Raw genomic sequence first — 10,758 nt, forward strand, 5'->3', positions numbered from 1 at the left:
TTGCAGAAATGTGAAGAGGGTTTGGCCTATAAGCCAAACCCCTATTTTCAAATACCAGCTTAGCAGGCTTGTGATTGGGGCAATAATGTGATGATGTCATCAACTCCGAGACACAGGGCTTTGGGCTATAAGAATGGGGTGTGATGGGAGGAGAGGAACTCAGAACCAACCACACCACAAGGACAGGACCTCACCTACCATCTCACCCATCTAAAGCAGGCAACGAGAACAAAAGGACTTTTTGGAGGGAAAACCAACTCTTTGTTATCAACAACAAAGACCAGCAACAACTTATCAACTATCATTCTTTATACTGTAATATTAGTCTGGTTGTAATCACTTACGGCATAGTGTTCGTGATCAACAACTATAGCATTTTCTTATTGTAATTTGTATACACTCTTAAACTTTGATTAAACAACTGTTAAACTACCTTTCCTCCTAATTCCTTCTGCCTGCTCAGTCAGTTTGAACAGAAGTGATTCCCATGAGCTTTAAAGGTATTGAATCACAACGCAGAGTACTAAGCAAACAGGTTCTGATCAGAGCAGAACCGAAACAGCTTGGGAATCCACTTCATTTTGGTGCCATGACCCGTGAACAAGTGGCGGCCCTGGACGAGATTTTTTTTCCCTTCACTCATCAACCTCATCGGTGGACGACAGAGGACACAACTGCGTGAGCTTCGTTCCTGTGAGAGAGGTGAGTGTTGAAGAAGAATGGGCTGCTCAGTTCGAACAACATGGGGTTGGGGAAAGAAACTAAGAATTTAACCTCATGTAATCATGATGTAAGGGAAAATTAAATTGAATGTTCTGGCTGGGGAGGGCGGCTCTGTAAACACCGTGCGTAGTATATTTTAATGTAAAATGTTAGCACTATGAACGGAGCGCCGTTGCCGGTCGGAACAAGTAAGGGAACAGGAACATGTCTTAGATTCGTGCTCAGAGTTAAGACCAAGGTAAACACCGTGCGTTGTATGTCTATGTTGTAAGTAGAGGCTGAAGCACGCCGTTGCGTAGTATTTTCTAAAGTAGAGAGTTAGCACAAGTAGGTCTGGTTTAAACCTTGGGCACGGGCGGGCGTGTTGAAATTAGACGGCGTTAGGCTGTAACAGAAATAGTACTTAATGAAAGGTTTACCGGTCGCGCCGCTGTGCGGCGTTCGAGGGACGGTAATGTGCGTGAATGCTGATTTTGTATTTTTTAATTGTGTACTTTTTAATTGTGTTAGGAAGCGTGTATGAATGTATGGTTGGCGAATGTTTATGGTTAGGAGTGATTGGTGGGACGTGTGAGAGTATAGTTGTGTTATTATGTAATTTAAGTCACCGATTGGCCGTGGGGAAGTTTAATAGTAACGCCGGTTTTCCGAGGCCCGTCGAACGCAGCAGCGGTTAGCTGCTGTATTAGCCTCTGAGGCACCGGAGGATACGGGGGGAAAAGTAGACGTAATTCAAATGTATAAGGTCGATCGATAGTGTCTTGAGATTACGGGGATATGTAAGGCACTTAAATGTTTTCATATTCGTGGCGGATAAAATAGATGTGTAATGTTTAATGTGGTTGGGATAATCTAGACGGGGACCCGGAAGTCGTTCTAAGCTCGCCGGAAATGACGACGGAGGGGTCAAACTAATGGTTTGCTATTATGTTTTATATTCCTATTTAGATCACTACACTGGCGTTTTGAGGGAAATAGGATTCTGTTGTGGGGTATGTGGTATTATATTAACGTTGCGAGGGGACGGCCCGCGCGGCGGAACGGGTCGTTGGGAAGCGTTTTTATGGGATCATGGGAGAAGCTAAGCTAATGCTACCTAGCCGCGCTAAACGGCTAAAGCGGTCGCCGGATGTGACGTCATAAGGGTGCGCGGTCTGACGGCTTACGCGCGCTAGGTTGGAGCTAACGAAGCTAATATGCTAAGCTAACTGTGCTGACGTCATGGCATGACGGGGCTCGCGGGATGTCTCGCGAGGGGGCGTCCATCTTAAGCAGGGGCGCCGCGCGTCCATTTTGGTAGGGGCACCGAGCGTCCATCTTGGGAGGGTACCGAGCGTCCATCTTGGTAGGGGTGGCGAGCGTCCATTGTTAAGGGGAAGGTGGAGTTTGTTTGGGAATACAGTAGGGGGCAGTAGTGGACAGGATGAATATGTTTGGATTCTGCTCACAGAACGCTTTCATTGTACACTCTCTCTCCCCCTCTCTTCTCTTTCTCCCCCTCTCTTTCTCTCTCTCTCTTTCTTTCTCTCTCTCTCTCTCTCTCTCTCTCTCTCTTTCTCTCTCTCTCTCTCTCTCTCTCTTTCTCTCTCTCTCTTTCTCTCTCTCTCTCTCTCTTTCTCTTTCTCTCTCTCTCTCTCCCTCTCACCTCCCCTCCCTCTCTCTCTCTTTCTCTTTCACCCCCCCCTCTCTTTCTTTCCTTCTCTCACCCTCCTCCCTCCCTCTCCCTCTCACCTCTCTCCCTCTCCCTCTCACCTCCCCCCCTCTTTCCCTCTCTCTCTTTCACCCCCCCCTCTCTTTCCTTCCTTCTCTCACCCTCCTCCCTCCCTCTCCCCTTCACCTCCCCCCTCTCTCCCTCTCCCTCTCACCTCCCCCCTCTTCCCCTCCTCTCCCTCTCTCTCTCTCTCTTTCACCCCCCCCCTCTCCCTCTTTCCTTCTCTCACCCTCCTCCCTCCCTCCCCCCTTCACCTCTCTCCCTCTCCCTCTCACCTCCCCTCTTTCCCCCTCCCTCCCTCTCTCTCTCTTTCTCTTTCACCCCCCCCCTCTCTTTCTTTCCTTCTCTCACCCTCCTCCCTCCCTCTCCCTCTCACCTCTCTCCCTCTCCCTCTCACCTCCCCCCCTCTTTCCCTCTCCCTCTCTCTCTTTCACCCCCCCCTCTCTTTCCTTCCTTCTCTCACCCTCCTCCCTCCCTCTCCCCTTCACCTCTCTCCCTCTCCCTCTCACCTCCCCCCCTCTTCCCCTCCTCTCCCTCTCTCTCTCTCTCTTTCACCCCCCCCCTCTCCCTCTTTCCTTCTCTCACCCTCCTCCCTCCCTCCCCCCTTCACCTCTCTCCCTCTCCCTCTCACCTCCCCTCTTTCCCCCTCCCTCCCTCTCTCTCTCTTTCTCTTTCACCCCCCCCCTCTCTTTCTTTCCTTCTCTCACCCTCCTCCCTCCCTCTCCCTCTCACCTCTCTCCCTCTCCCTCTCACCTCCCCCCCTCTTTCCCTCTCCCTCTCTCTCTTTCACCCCCCCTCTCTTTCCTTCCTTCTCTCACCCTCCTCCCTCCCTCTCCCCTTCACCTCCCCCCTCTCTCCCTCTCCCTCTCACCTCCCCCCCTCTTCCCCTCCTCTCCCTCTCTCTCTCTCTCTTTCACCCCCCCCCTCTCCCTCTTTCCTTCTCTCACCCTCCTCCCTCCCTCCCCCCTTCACCTCTCTCCCTCTCCCTCTCACCTCCCCTCTTTCCCCCTCCCTCCCTCTCTCTCTCTCTCTCTGACCCCCCCCTTCTCGCTCACTCCCCTCATTCCAACACCGCCTCTCTGCCATAGTTCCCCCCCCCCCCCCCAAAACGCTTTCTCTTTCTCTCCTAGTTTGGGGCCTGTATATAGAGTTTTTTTTTATGGGTTTCAAACGCAGGTGTAGTGCTAGGTATATTGTTTATTGCTGTTTACTGTAAGGTTTCAAAGGCGGTAGGCTGAGTTTGGGACTTATTATGCGTATGTTGTTGTTCCATATTCAGTTTTATTGTTATTTTTAGGGAATTTCTAGTGCTGGCAGTGGTATTGTCTGGCGTTGGCGCTACGCTTTGTTCGACAAGGCGCTCGTACTTCTTTCCTTACATTTGGACGGGCCCCGGCTGGGGCTCCGTGTCAGTTCATGTTGGTGGGCCGTAAGTCGGAGCATAATTACTCTACTCGGCTGCGCCTGCAATGGGGGTGTGGGTAGACAGTTCGTCGTGGCTCACTGTCTGCCTCCACGCTTTGTGCGCTGTGTGTGACTCGTCGGTGCTCGCTGCCACACTGCGCACAGTTTTCATTTTACCAGGGGTACGGGGACTGCTAAACGTCGTGGCGGGGGTGGGCTCGCTGTCTGCCACCGCGCATTAACGGGGGTGCGCTACTCGTCAAAGGCTCGCTGCCACACTACGCGCGTCGAATTATATTGTGTGTGAGTATTTGGGTGACTGGTTACGGTGGTGTGTCAGAGGTGCTGTATGTGTGTGGCAGTGGTTGTGAGTGGAATGAACTTTGAATATCCTTGAGTAGGGGGCCCGGGGTTTCGCGTTCCAGGTTGCAAACTGGGGGTGATGCCGTGGGCCACAGGACGAGTTGGCCAGTGGAATCTCATTGGTCGGCAGGGTTTTCAATATGGGGATGGTGTCGCCGCCTGTGGTTATGAACGGGTTGTGTGGCACTGTTCTAAATGCACGGGGACTTCAGTGACATAAGGCACTGGAAATTGATTTCTGTTCCCGTGAGGAGCGCGTTATTTTAACACCTAAAGGGTTAGGTGTTACGGGGGATATATAATAACTGTGTGAGAGATTGTGAATGGAAAATATGTATGTTACTGATATGTATAATGTAATATGAGCGAAATGCATACTAGGCTTTCACGGACAGAAATAAATATAGTTACACATACACATAGTCATTTGCAAAGAACGATTAGAGTAAAAGTGAGAATTATTCACCTAAATTACCATGTCCGATACAGATGTTTAGAAATGATAGGCTGTAAATAACGAATTTCTGATTGACCAACAGAAGGGAACAGCTGGTGCAAAATGAGTTCCCCGAAGTGGTGTTAAGGAGGATCAGGACAACAGGATTGAGAGTCTGGGTTTCCAATGGAGACAACTGGAAAAAAGATTAAGGCTGTGTCATTGATAAATCAAAAACGAAAATTGCACAAATGCTCTCAAGTGATCTTAGTATAGGAGATGCCCGACATTCCATGCTTAAAGACAAATGATGGATTGTGAATGGCAAATGTCACTGATAATTAAGTGTATTTTTTGCTTCTCTCTTTACAGCTGCTCCAGGACGGATGGCCAGCGCTGACAATTCCGAACCCCAACAGGGAAATCAAAGAGACTGTTGACAGTCAGGGGGTATAGTATCACAAGACCGAGATTATCAATTCCTGTTTACACCAATATAGAAGTGTGAGTGAAATTAACTCAAGTTTGGTAAAAATAGTTTGAATACAGAGAAACTTGCTTTCCAAACGGTGACGTTACGAGTGTTTGAGGTAAGGTGAGAATGGAAAATACACAGTTAGGAGCAACCGGAGGGTTAGATGCACTGACCATAGGAAGGGTAGACAATCTGTCTATTTCAACGACTGGAGATGTCACAATAAAAGTGACGAAAAGATGGCCAAAGATATTCAGGCCATTACAGAACCTTGTAGTTAAAGGAGGCCGGTGTAGAATGCGTACCCAAATCAAGATAATGCCGATAACCTCTGCAGACATTACATTGACCGAATTGGACGTTGACTTGATTGACTGGAATTTGATCGACTCCCCTCTAGTGTCCAGTGAGACGGAGGGACTGGAAATAATGTCTTTTACTCCGCCACAGGGAGTCGTTGCAGCAAGCGACCCAGAGACAGCTGTATTACCCGAGTCAATCCACGCTGAAGTGTCCGTTGCAGATGACTGCCAGTTACAGACGTGCCTCCCTCTCGAAGAACAGCTAGCCGAGGCTAGACGGGTAGTGGACTATCTCCAAGGCCTACTCCAGTCCACACAGCCCGGAGGGGAGACAGGTTCCAATCGCCTCTCTCCCTCTCCCTCTGGAGAACCAGATGGCCAGAGACGGGCCCAGTTGGGGCCACAAGGGGGTCCCGTGCCGGAACAACAACAAACCCCAATAAGACCACCCACGAGGTGGCAACCACGAGGAAAAGGTGTAGGCAGAGGCAGGAATCCGATTGGCTACCGTGTGCGGCAGGTGCACTGTTGGACGTGTGGGACCCTCGGACACATTTCTCGGAACTGTGCAGAGCAGGACCATCTATCCCCAACAGGGCGTGTTTGTACAGAAACAGGTGGCGGGCCCCTCCCAACCGCGGGCCCCTCTCAAGGAACTGTGACTGGACCAAATAGGTACGTGGCTTTCTCCTCCGAACAGGCTCCAGGGAACCATGGCGATGATGGCATACCACCAGGACATGTTCTGGGCCCGATGACCCCAGGGTCATCCGGTCACAGGAGGTGGTGGCTGACCCACCGGGTCTCACAACCCGGGGGAGACCGCCAGTGTTGTTGGGGCTGTGGTGTGAAAGGTCATATTCAAAGGTCATGTCTGCAGAGGCCACCGGCAGAATAAAAATATATGCAACTGACTAGGGTAGAGGTGGGATATATTGAATGATAAAATATGCTCCTAATTAGATTAGAATAAAAAATAAATAGAGGTGTTAGGTGATTAGGTTATGAATGAAAGTTACTAAAAACGGAAGTATGGGTGACTGACAAATGCATGAACTAATCAGACTAACAAGAGGATCAAATTATGTTAAACAGTTAATCAATATTAGACAGTGTGATGATGTGACACTGCGGCAGCTAGTGATCAGTAAATTATCCATGCTCGGTCAACATTCGGATTGATCAAGAGGTGGACTGCATGATTAAGAAATTGAAAAGACTCATAGTTGTTTCTAGTATTTTATAGTATTGATAGAAGCATATTAACAGTTATGAGCAATAGGATAGGTGTTTATTTACTTTTATTTTTACTTCTCTTTTCTAGTGTGTTACGAGCAATTCCTGACTTAGGCCGGGAGCGTACATTTTGTTTATTCATTTGATTTCCCTTTTTGTTTCTTAGTTAAAGCACAAGTTTGGTTTATTTTTCATTTATTGGTTTGGCAGCGTTTTCTTTGTGTTTTGTTTTCTGTTTTCTTTCTTTCTGTGTGTTTTTTCTTAGGGTACCTGGCAAGCTGGGAGTGATCTCGACACATCAGGACGGGGTAGTATATGTCTGTAAGATGGACTGGGAACAAAGTGAAGGAACATGAGCTAGTTATGGATTTTTGTTCTCCGCCCATTGAATACCCAGTTTTAGGGGCTGGGGGTGTGTCGTGGTTGGTGATAGTGTTGGGGAGCATGATTCTCTGTACATTAATGAAGCTCAATAGATTTGGTCGCTATTGGCCAAATTAGTCTTGTGTAGGGTGTGACCATGTGCAATTGGTAATTGGCTTGTGATGTGGAAGATGTGTGTTTAAGGCGGACTGTGATTTTGTTGCCATACACACAGGTTACTGGGAGAATGGGTGTCAGTACTGACCGTCCGGCCCGGGGTGCAGCTGTCCAAAACCAGAGGAAGACGGTAACGATGTTTGAATGTGTATTCCACATCGAGAGGTGGAGGATTATACTGTTTTGACAGCATAATATAATGAGAGCTATGTGAATTTTTCAGAATTTTGAAATTTAATGATCTAGAAGCCATGAAATATATAGATGAATGATTTGGAAAAGAAAGTTGTCAAAGCTCAGACCAGTAAAGAGAGTCTGAGGGAGGAAAATTATGGATTCTCAATCAATTGTTGTGGTAGAAGTGATCCCCACTGTCCCCCGAAGCGATGTATTCACTGCAGGATACGGATGGGAGAGGACACTGGCTAGTGTCTACCCAGCGGTTCCAATGGGAACCACAACACTGCGGAGAACCAGGAGACGCCTACCTCTCGGGTCGGGAGAGTCTTGGCCAACGCAGTGACCGAGTCTTGAGGCTTCAGAGGGGAACGACAGACAACCAACGAGGAGACAGCAACAACTCCGGCTGTCAACAGAAGCAAGGCCTCAACTATTGACCAGGGGGTCAACAAGCGAGGGGGGGAGCTGCTATCGCCCCTATCGACGACCAGGCGGAGGGGAGGAGAAACAAACCTCTTCCACTAATCCGAGGGTCAACGAGGGTCGAGCAGCAAGCGACGACCTCCCCACCGCTGTGACAGCAATAGAAGATACAGCAGGGGGCTCTACCCCCTAAGAGAGGTCAACACGAGTCAAGATGTGCTTGACAGAAGATGGGGTGTATTAGAAAGGCAATTTGCTTTCTGAGTTGCACCCAGCAGTCGTGATATTGCACCAGCTTTGAGCAATAAAGAGGAGGCAGGGTCAAATCTAGAAAACATGGACCCCCCTCCTCAAATGCTCCATTGATCTTGGTACGAGAACAAGTTATTAAAGACTGTGCACATGATCACAAAAACTGAAATGGCTAATTTGAATTTTAGGATCTGAGTGTGGCAAACCATATATATGTTATTCTAATATGATTTAAAATGTCTTAAGTGTTATCTAGATAGTAGTGTGTAGAGATTGATATCTATGTTTGACATATTAAGGATAGGTAAACTATCCAAGTGGGGACTATTGTAAAATCCAAACATATATATCATGATTAACTAATGTGTGGAAATACTTGACCCTCAAAACAATAATTCATAAATAATAATAATAATAATAATTTAGGACCTGCTCCGAGGTCACCATTTGGCACACATGCGAACCATGCATACAATGCGTATCTGCGATTAACCCATCCCGTCGTCCTTCCCCCCCAAGGGCAGCCGGGAGCAGACAGGCGCCACGTGAGCCGCGCCAGGGGACCAATCCAAGTGCTCCTGTCCGTCTTCGTCAAGGACGCCACAGCGTTAGCGATCTTGTTGTTGTGCATGTTTTTCCATTGGGTTTATCTTATCGGGGGGGGAAACCCTTGCGAGCACGGGGAGAACATGCAAACTCCACACAGAAAGGCCTGGGAGATACCCCACCTGGGTAACTGGCATCATGGAAACCTGGTCCCCAAGCGGGATTCGAACCCTGGACCTTCTTGCTGTGAGGCGACAGTGTTAACCACTACACCACCGTGCCGCTTGTAGATTGTGTGTGTGTGTTTACATAGACTGATTGCCATTGTCACCCCAGGAGGGCATTTGCACATAGTGGCAGCTGGGGTAAGACTCACTTCCCTTTAGGGGGTGGGTCAGAACAAAGGGCAGGAAATTCTAGAGAAACATGTCTCCTTTAGGAGACATCAAAGAGCCAACTGGTCTGCCAAAGACAAAAGGTCACGTAGACATGTTATCTCGCTGGAGTTTCCTGTCACACACACATTCACACACACATTCACACACACACACACACTCACACACACACATTTTCAAATACACACACACACATAGACACACACACATAGTCACTCACATACACACACATAAACACACACACACACACACACACATAGTCACACACACAGACACACACACACTCACACACACACACATTTTCAAATACACATCCACACACACACACACACAGAAGATCACTATTGAAATCCCGGTATATTGTACTTATAATCTTGAATTAAGTCATTGAAGTAAGTTAAAATATAATTAGGTTTGGTCATACTTAAATGTCTACAATTAGTTAATGTGTCTGTGCTATTTTCATTTATGTTCAATATGATTAATTGATTGTTCTATGTATTGAAATGTATTCTATTAAGCTAACAAAATGATTAGATTTGTTAGATATTTGTCTGAAAGTCAGTAGACTTAGTGATAAAGAAATATATCTGTGTTTATGTGGGCAATTGTAATTCAAAAATAGATATAAGGAAATGAAAATGATGCAATGTTTAAACTTTGATTAAGGTAGATTGCTGATACAGCCTCCGTTTGCAGAAATGTGAAGAGGGTTTGGCCTATAAGCCAAACCCCTATTTTCAAATACCAGCTTAGCAGGCTTGTGATTGGGGCAATAATGTGATGATGTCATCAACTCCGAGACACTGGGCTTTGGGCTATAAGAATGGGGTGTGATGGGAGGAGAGGAACTCAGAACCAACCACACCACAAGGACAGGACCTCACCTACCATCTCACCCATCTAAAGCAGGCAACGAGAACAAAAGGACTTTTTGGAGGGAAAACCAACTCTTTGTTATCAACAACAAAGACCAGCAACAACTTATCAACTATCATTCTTTATACTGTAATATTAGTCTGGTTGTAATCACTTACGGCATAGTGTTCGTGATCAACAACTATAGCATTTTCTTATTGTAATTTGTATACACTCTTAAACTTTGATTAAACAACTGTTAAACTACCTTTCCTCCTAATTCCTTCTGCCTGCTCAGTCAGTTTGAACAGAAGTGATTCCCATGAGCTTTAAAGGTATTGAATCACAACGCAGAGTACTAAGCAAACAGGTTCTGATCAGAGCAGAACCGAAACAGCTTGGGAATCCACTTCATCACAAATATCTGTTTTAGTAGGAATTTTTTTTAGCATTATATGCGTTCAATGAATGAATGAAAACTTTATTTAACAGATTGCAGAATGGGTACAATACAGTACGGCGCAATACATACAATTGTTAAGGGGATGCAGACCAGAGAAAGACTTTTGTCTTGTTTACATCAGGGTCCCGCGTTTTCAATTCATAGTGACATTTATGACATTGATGGCATAGGGACATACATGACATACGCGTATTTAGTACTGTTACATTTGTGACATATACGATATGCAAATATACAGTACTGTTACCCATAGATCCTGACAGAGTATATTATATATACGCATGATGGGGGCGGGGCGGGGTGGGAGAGAAATATACATATGGTTACAATTAGCCTTCTGAAATCTAGTCGCCAAATGAAGTACCTGGCATAGCAGTGATCCACGTGATCCGCCATCGCATGTGCGTCGCCTTCCTTGCAACGAGGGAATGAATGAATGAATGAATGAATG

The sequence above is a fragment of the Notolepis coatsorum genome (genome assembly GCF_963971535.1).
Source record: "Notolepis coatsorum genome assembly, contig: SCAFFOLD_264, whole genome shotgun sequence".
NCBI lineage: Eukaryota > Metazoa > Chordata > Actinopteri > Aulopiformes > Paralepididae > Notolepis > Notolepis coatsorum.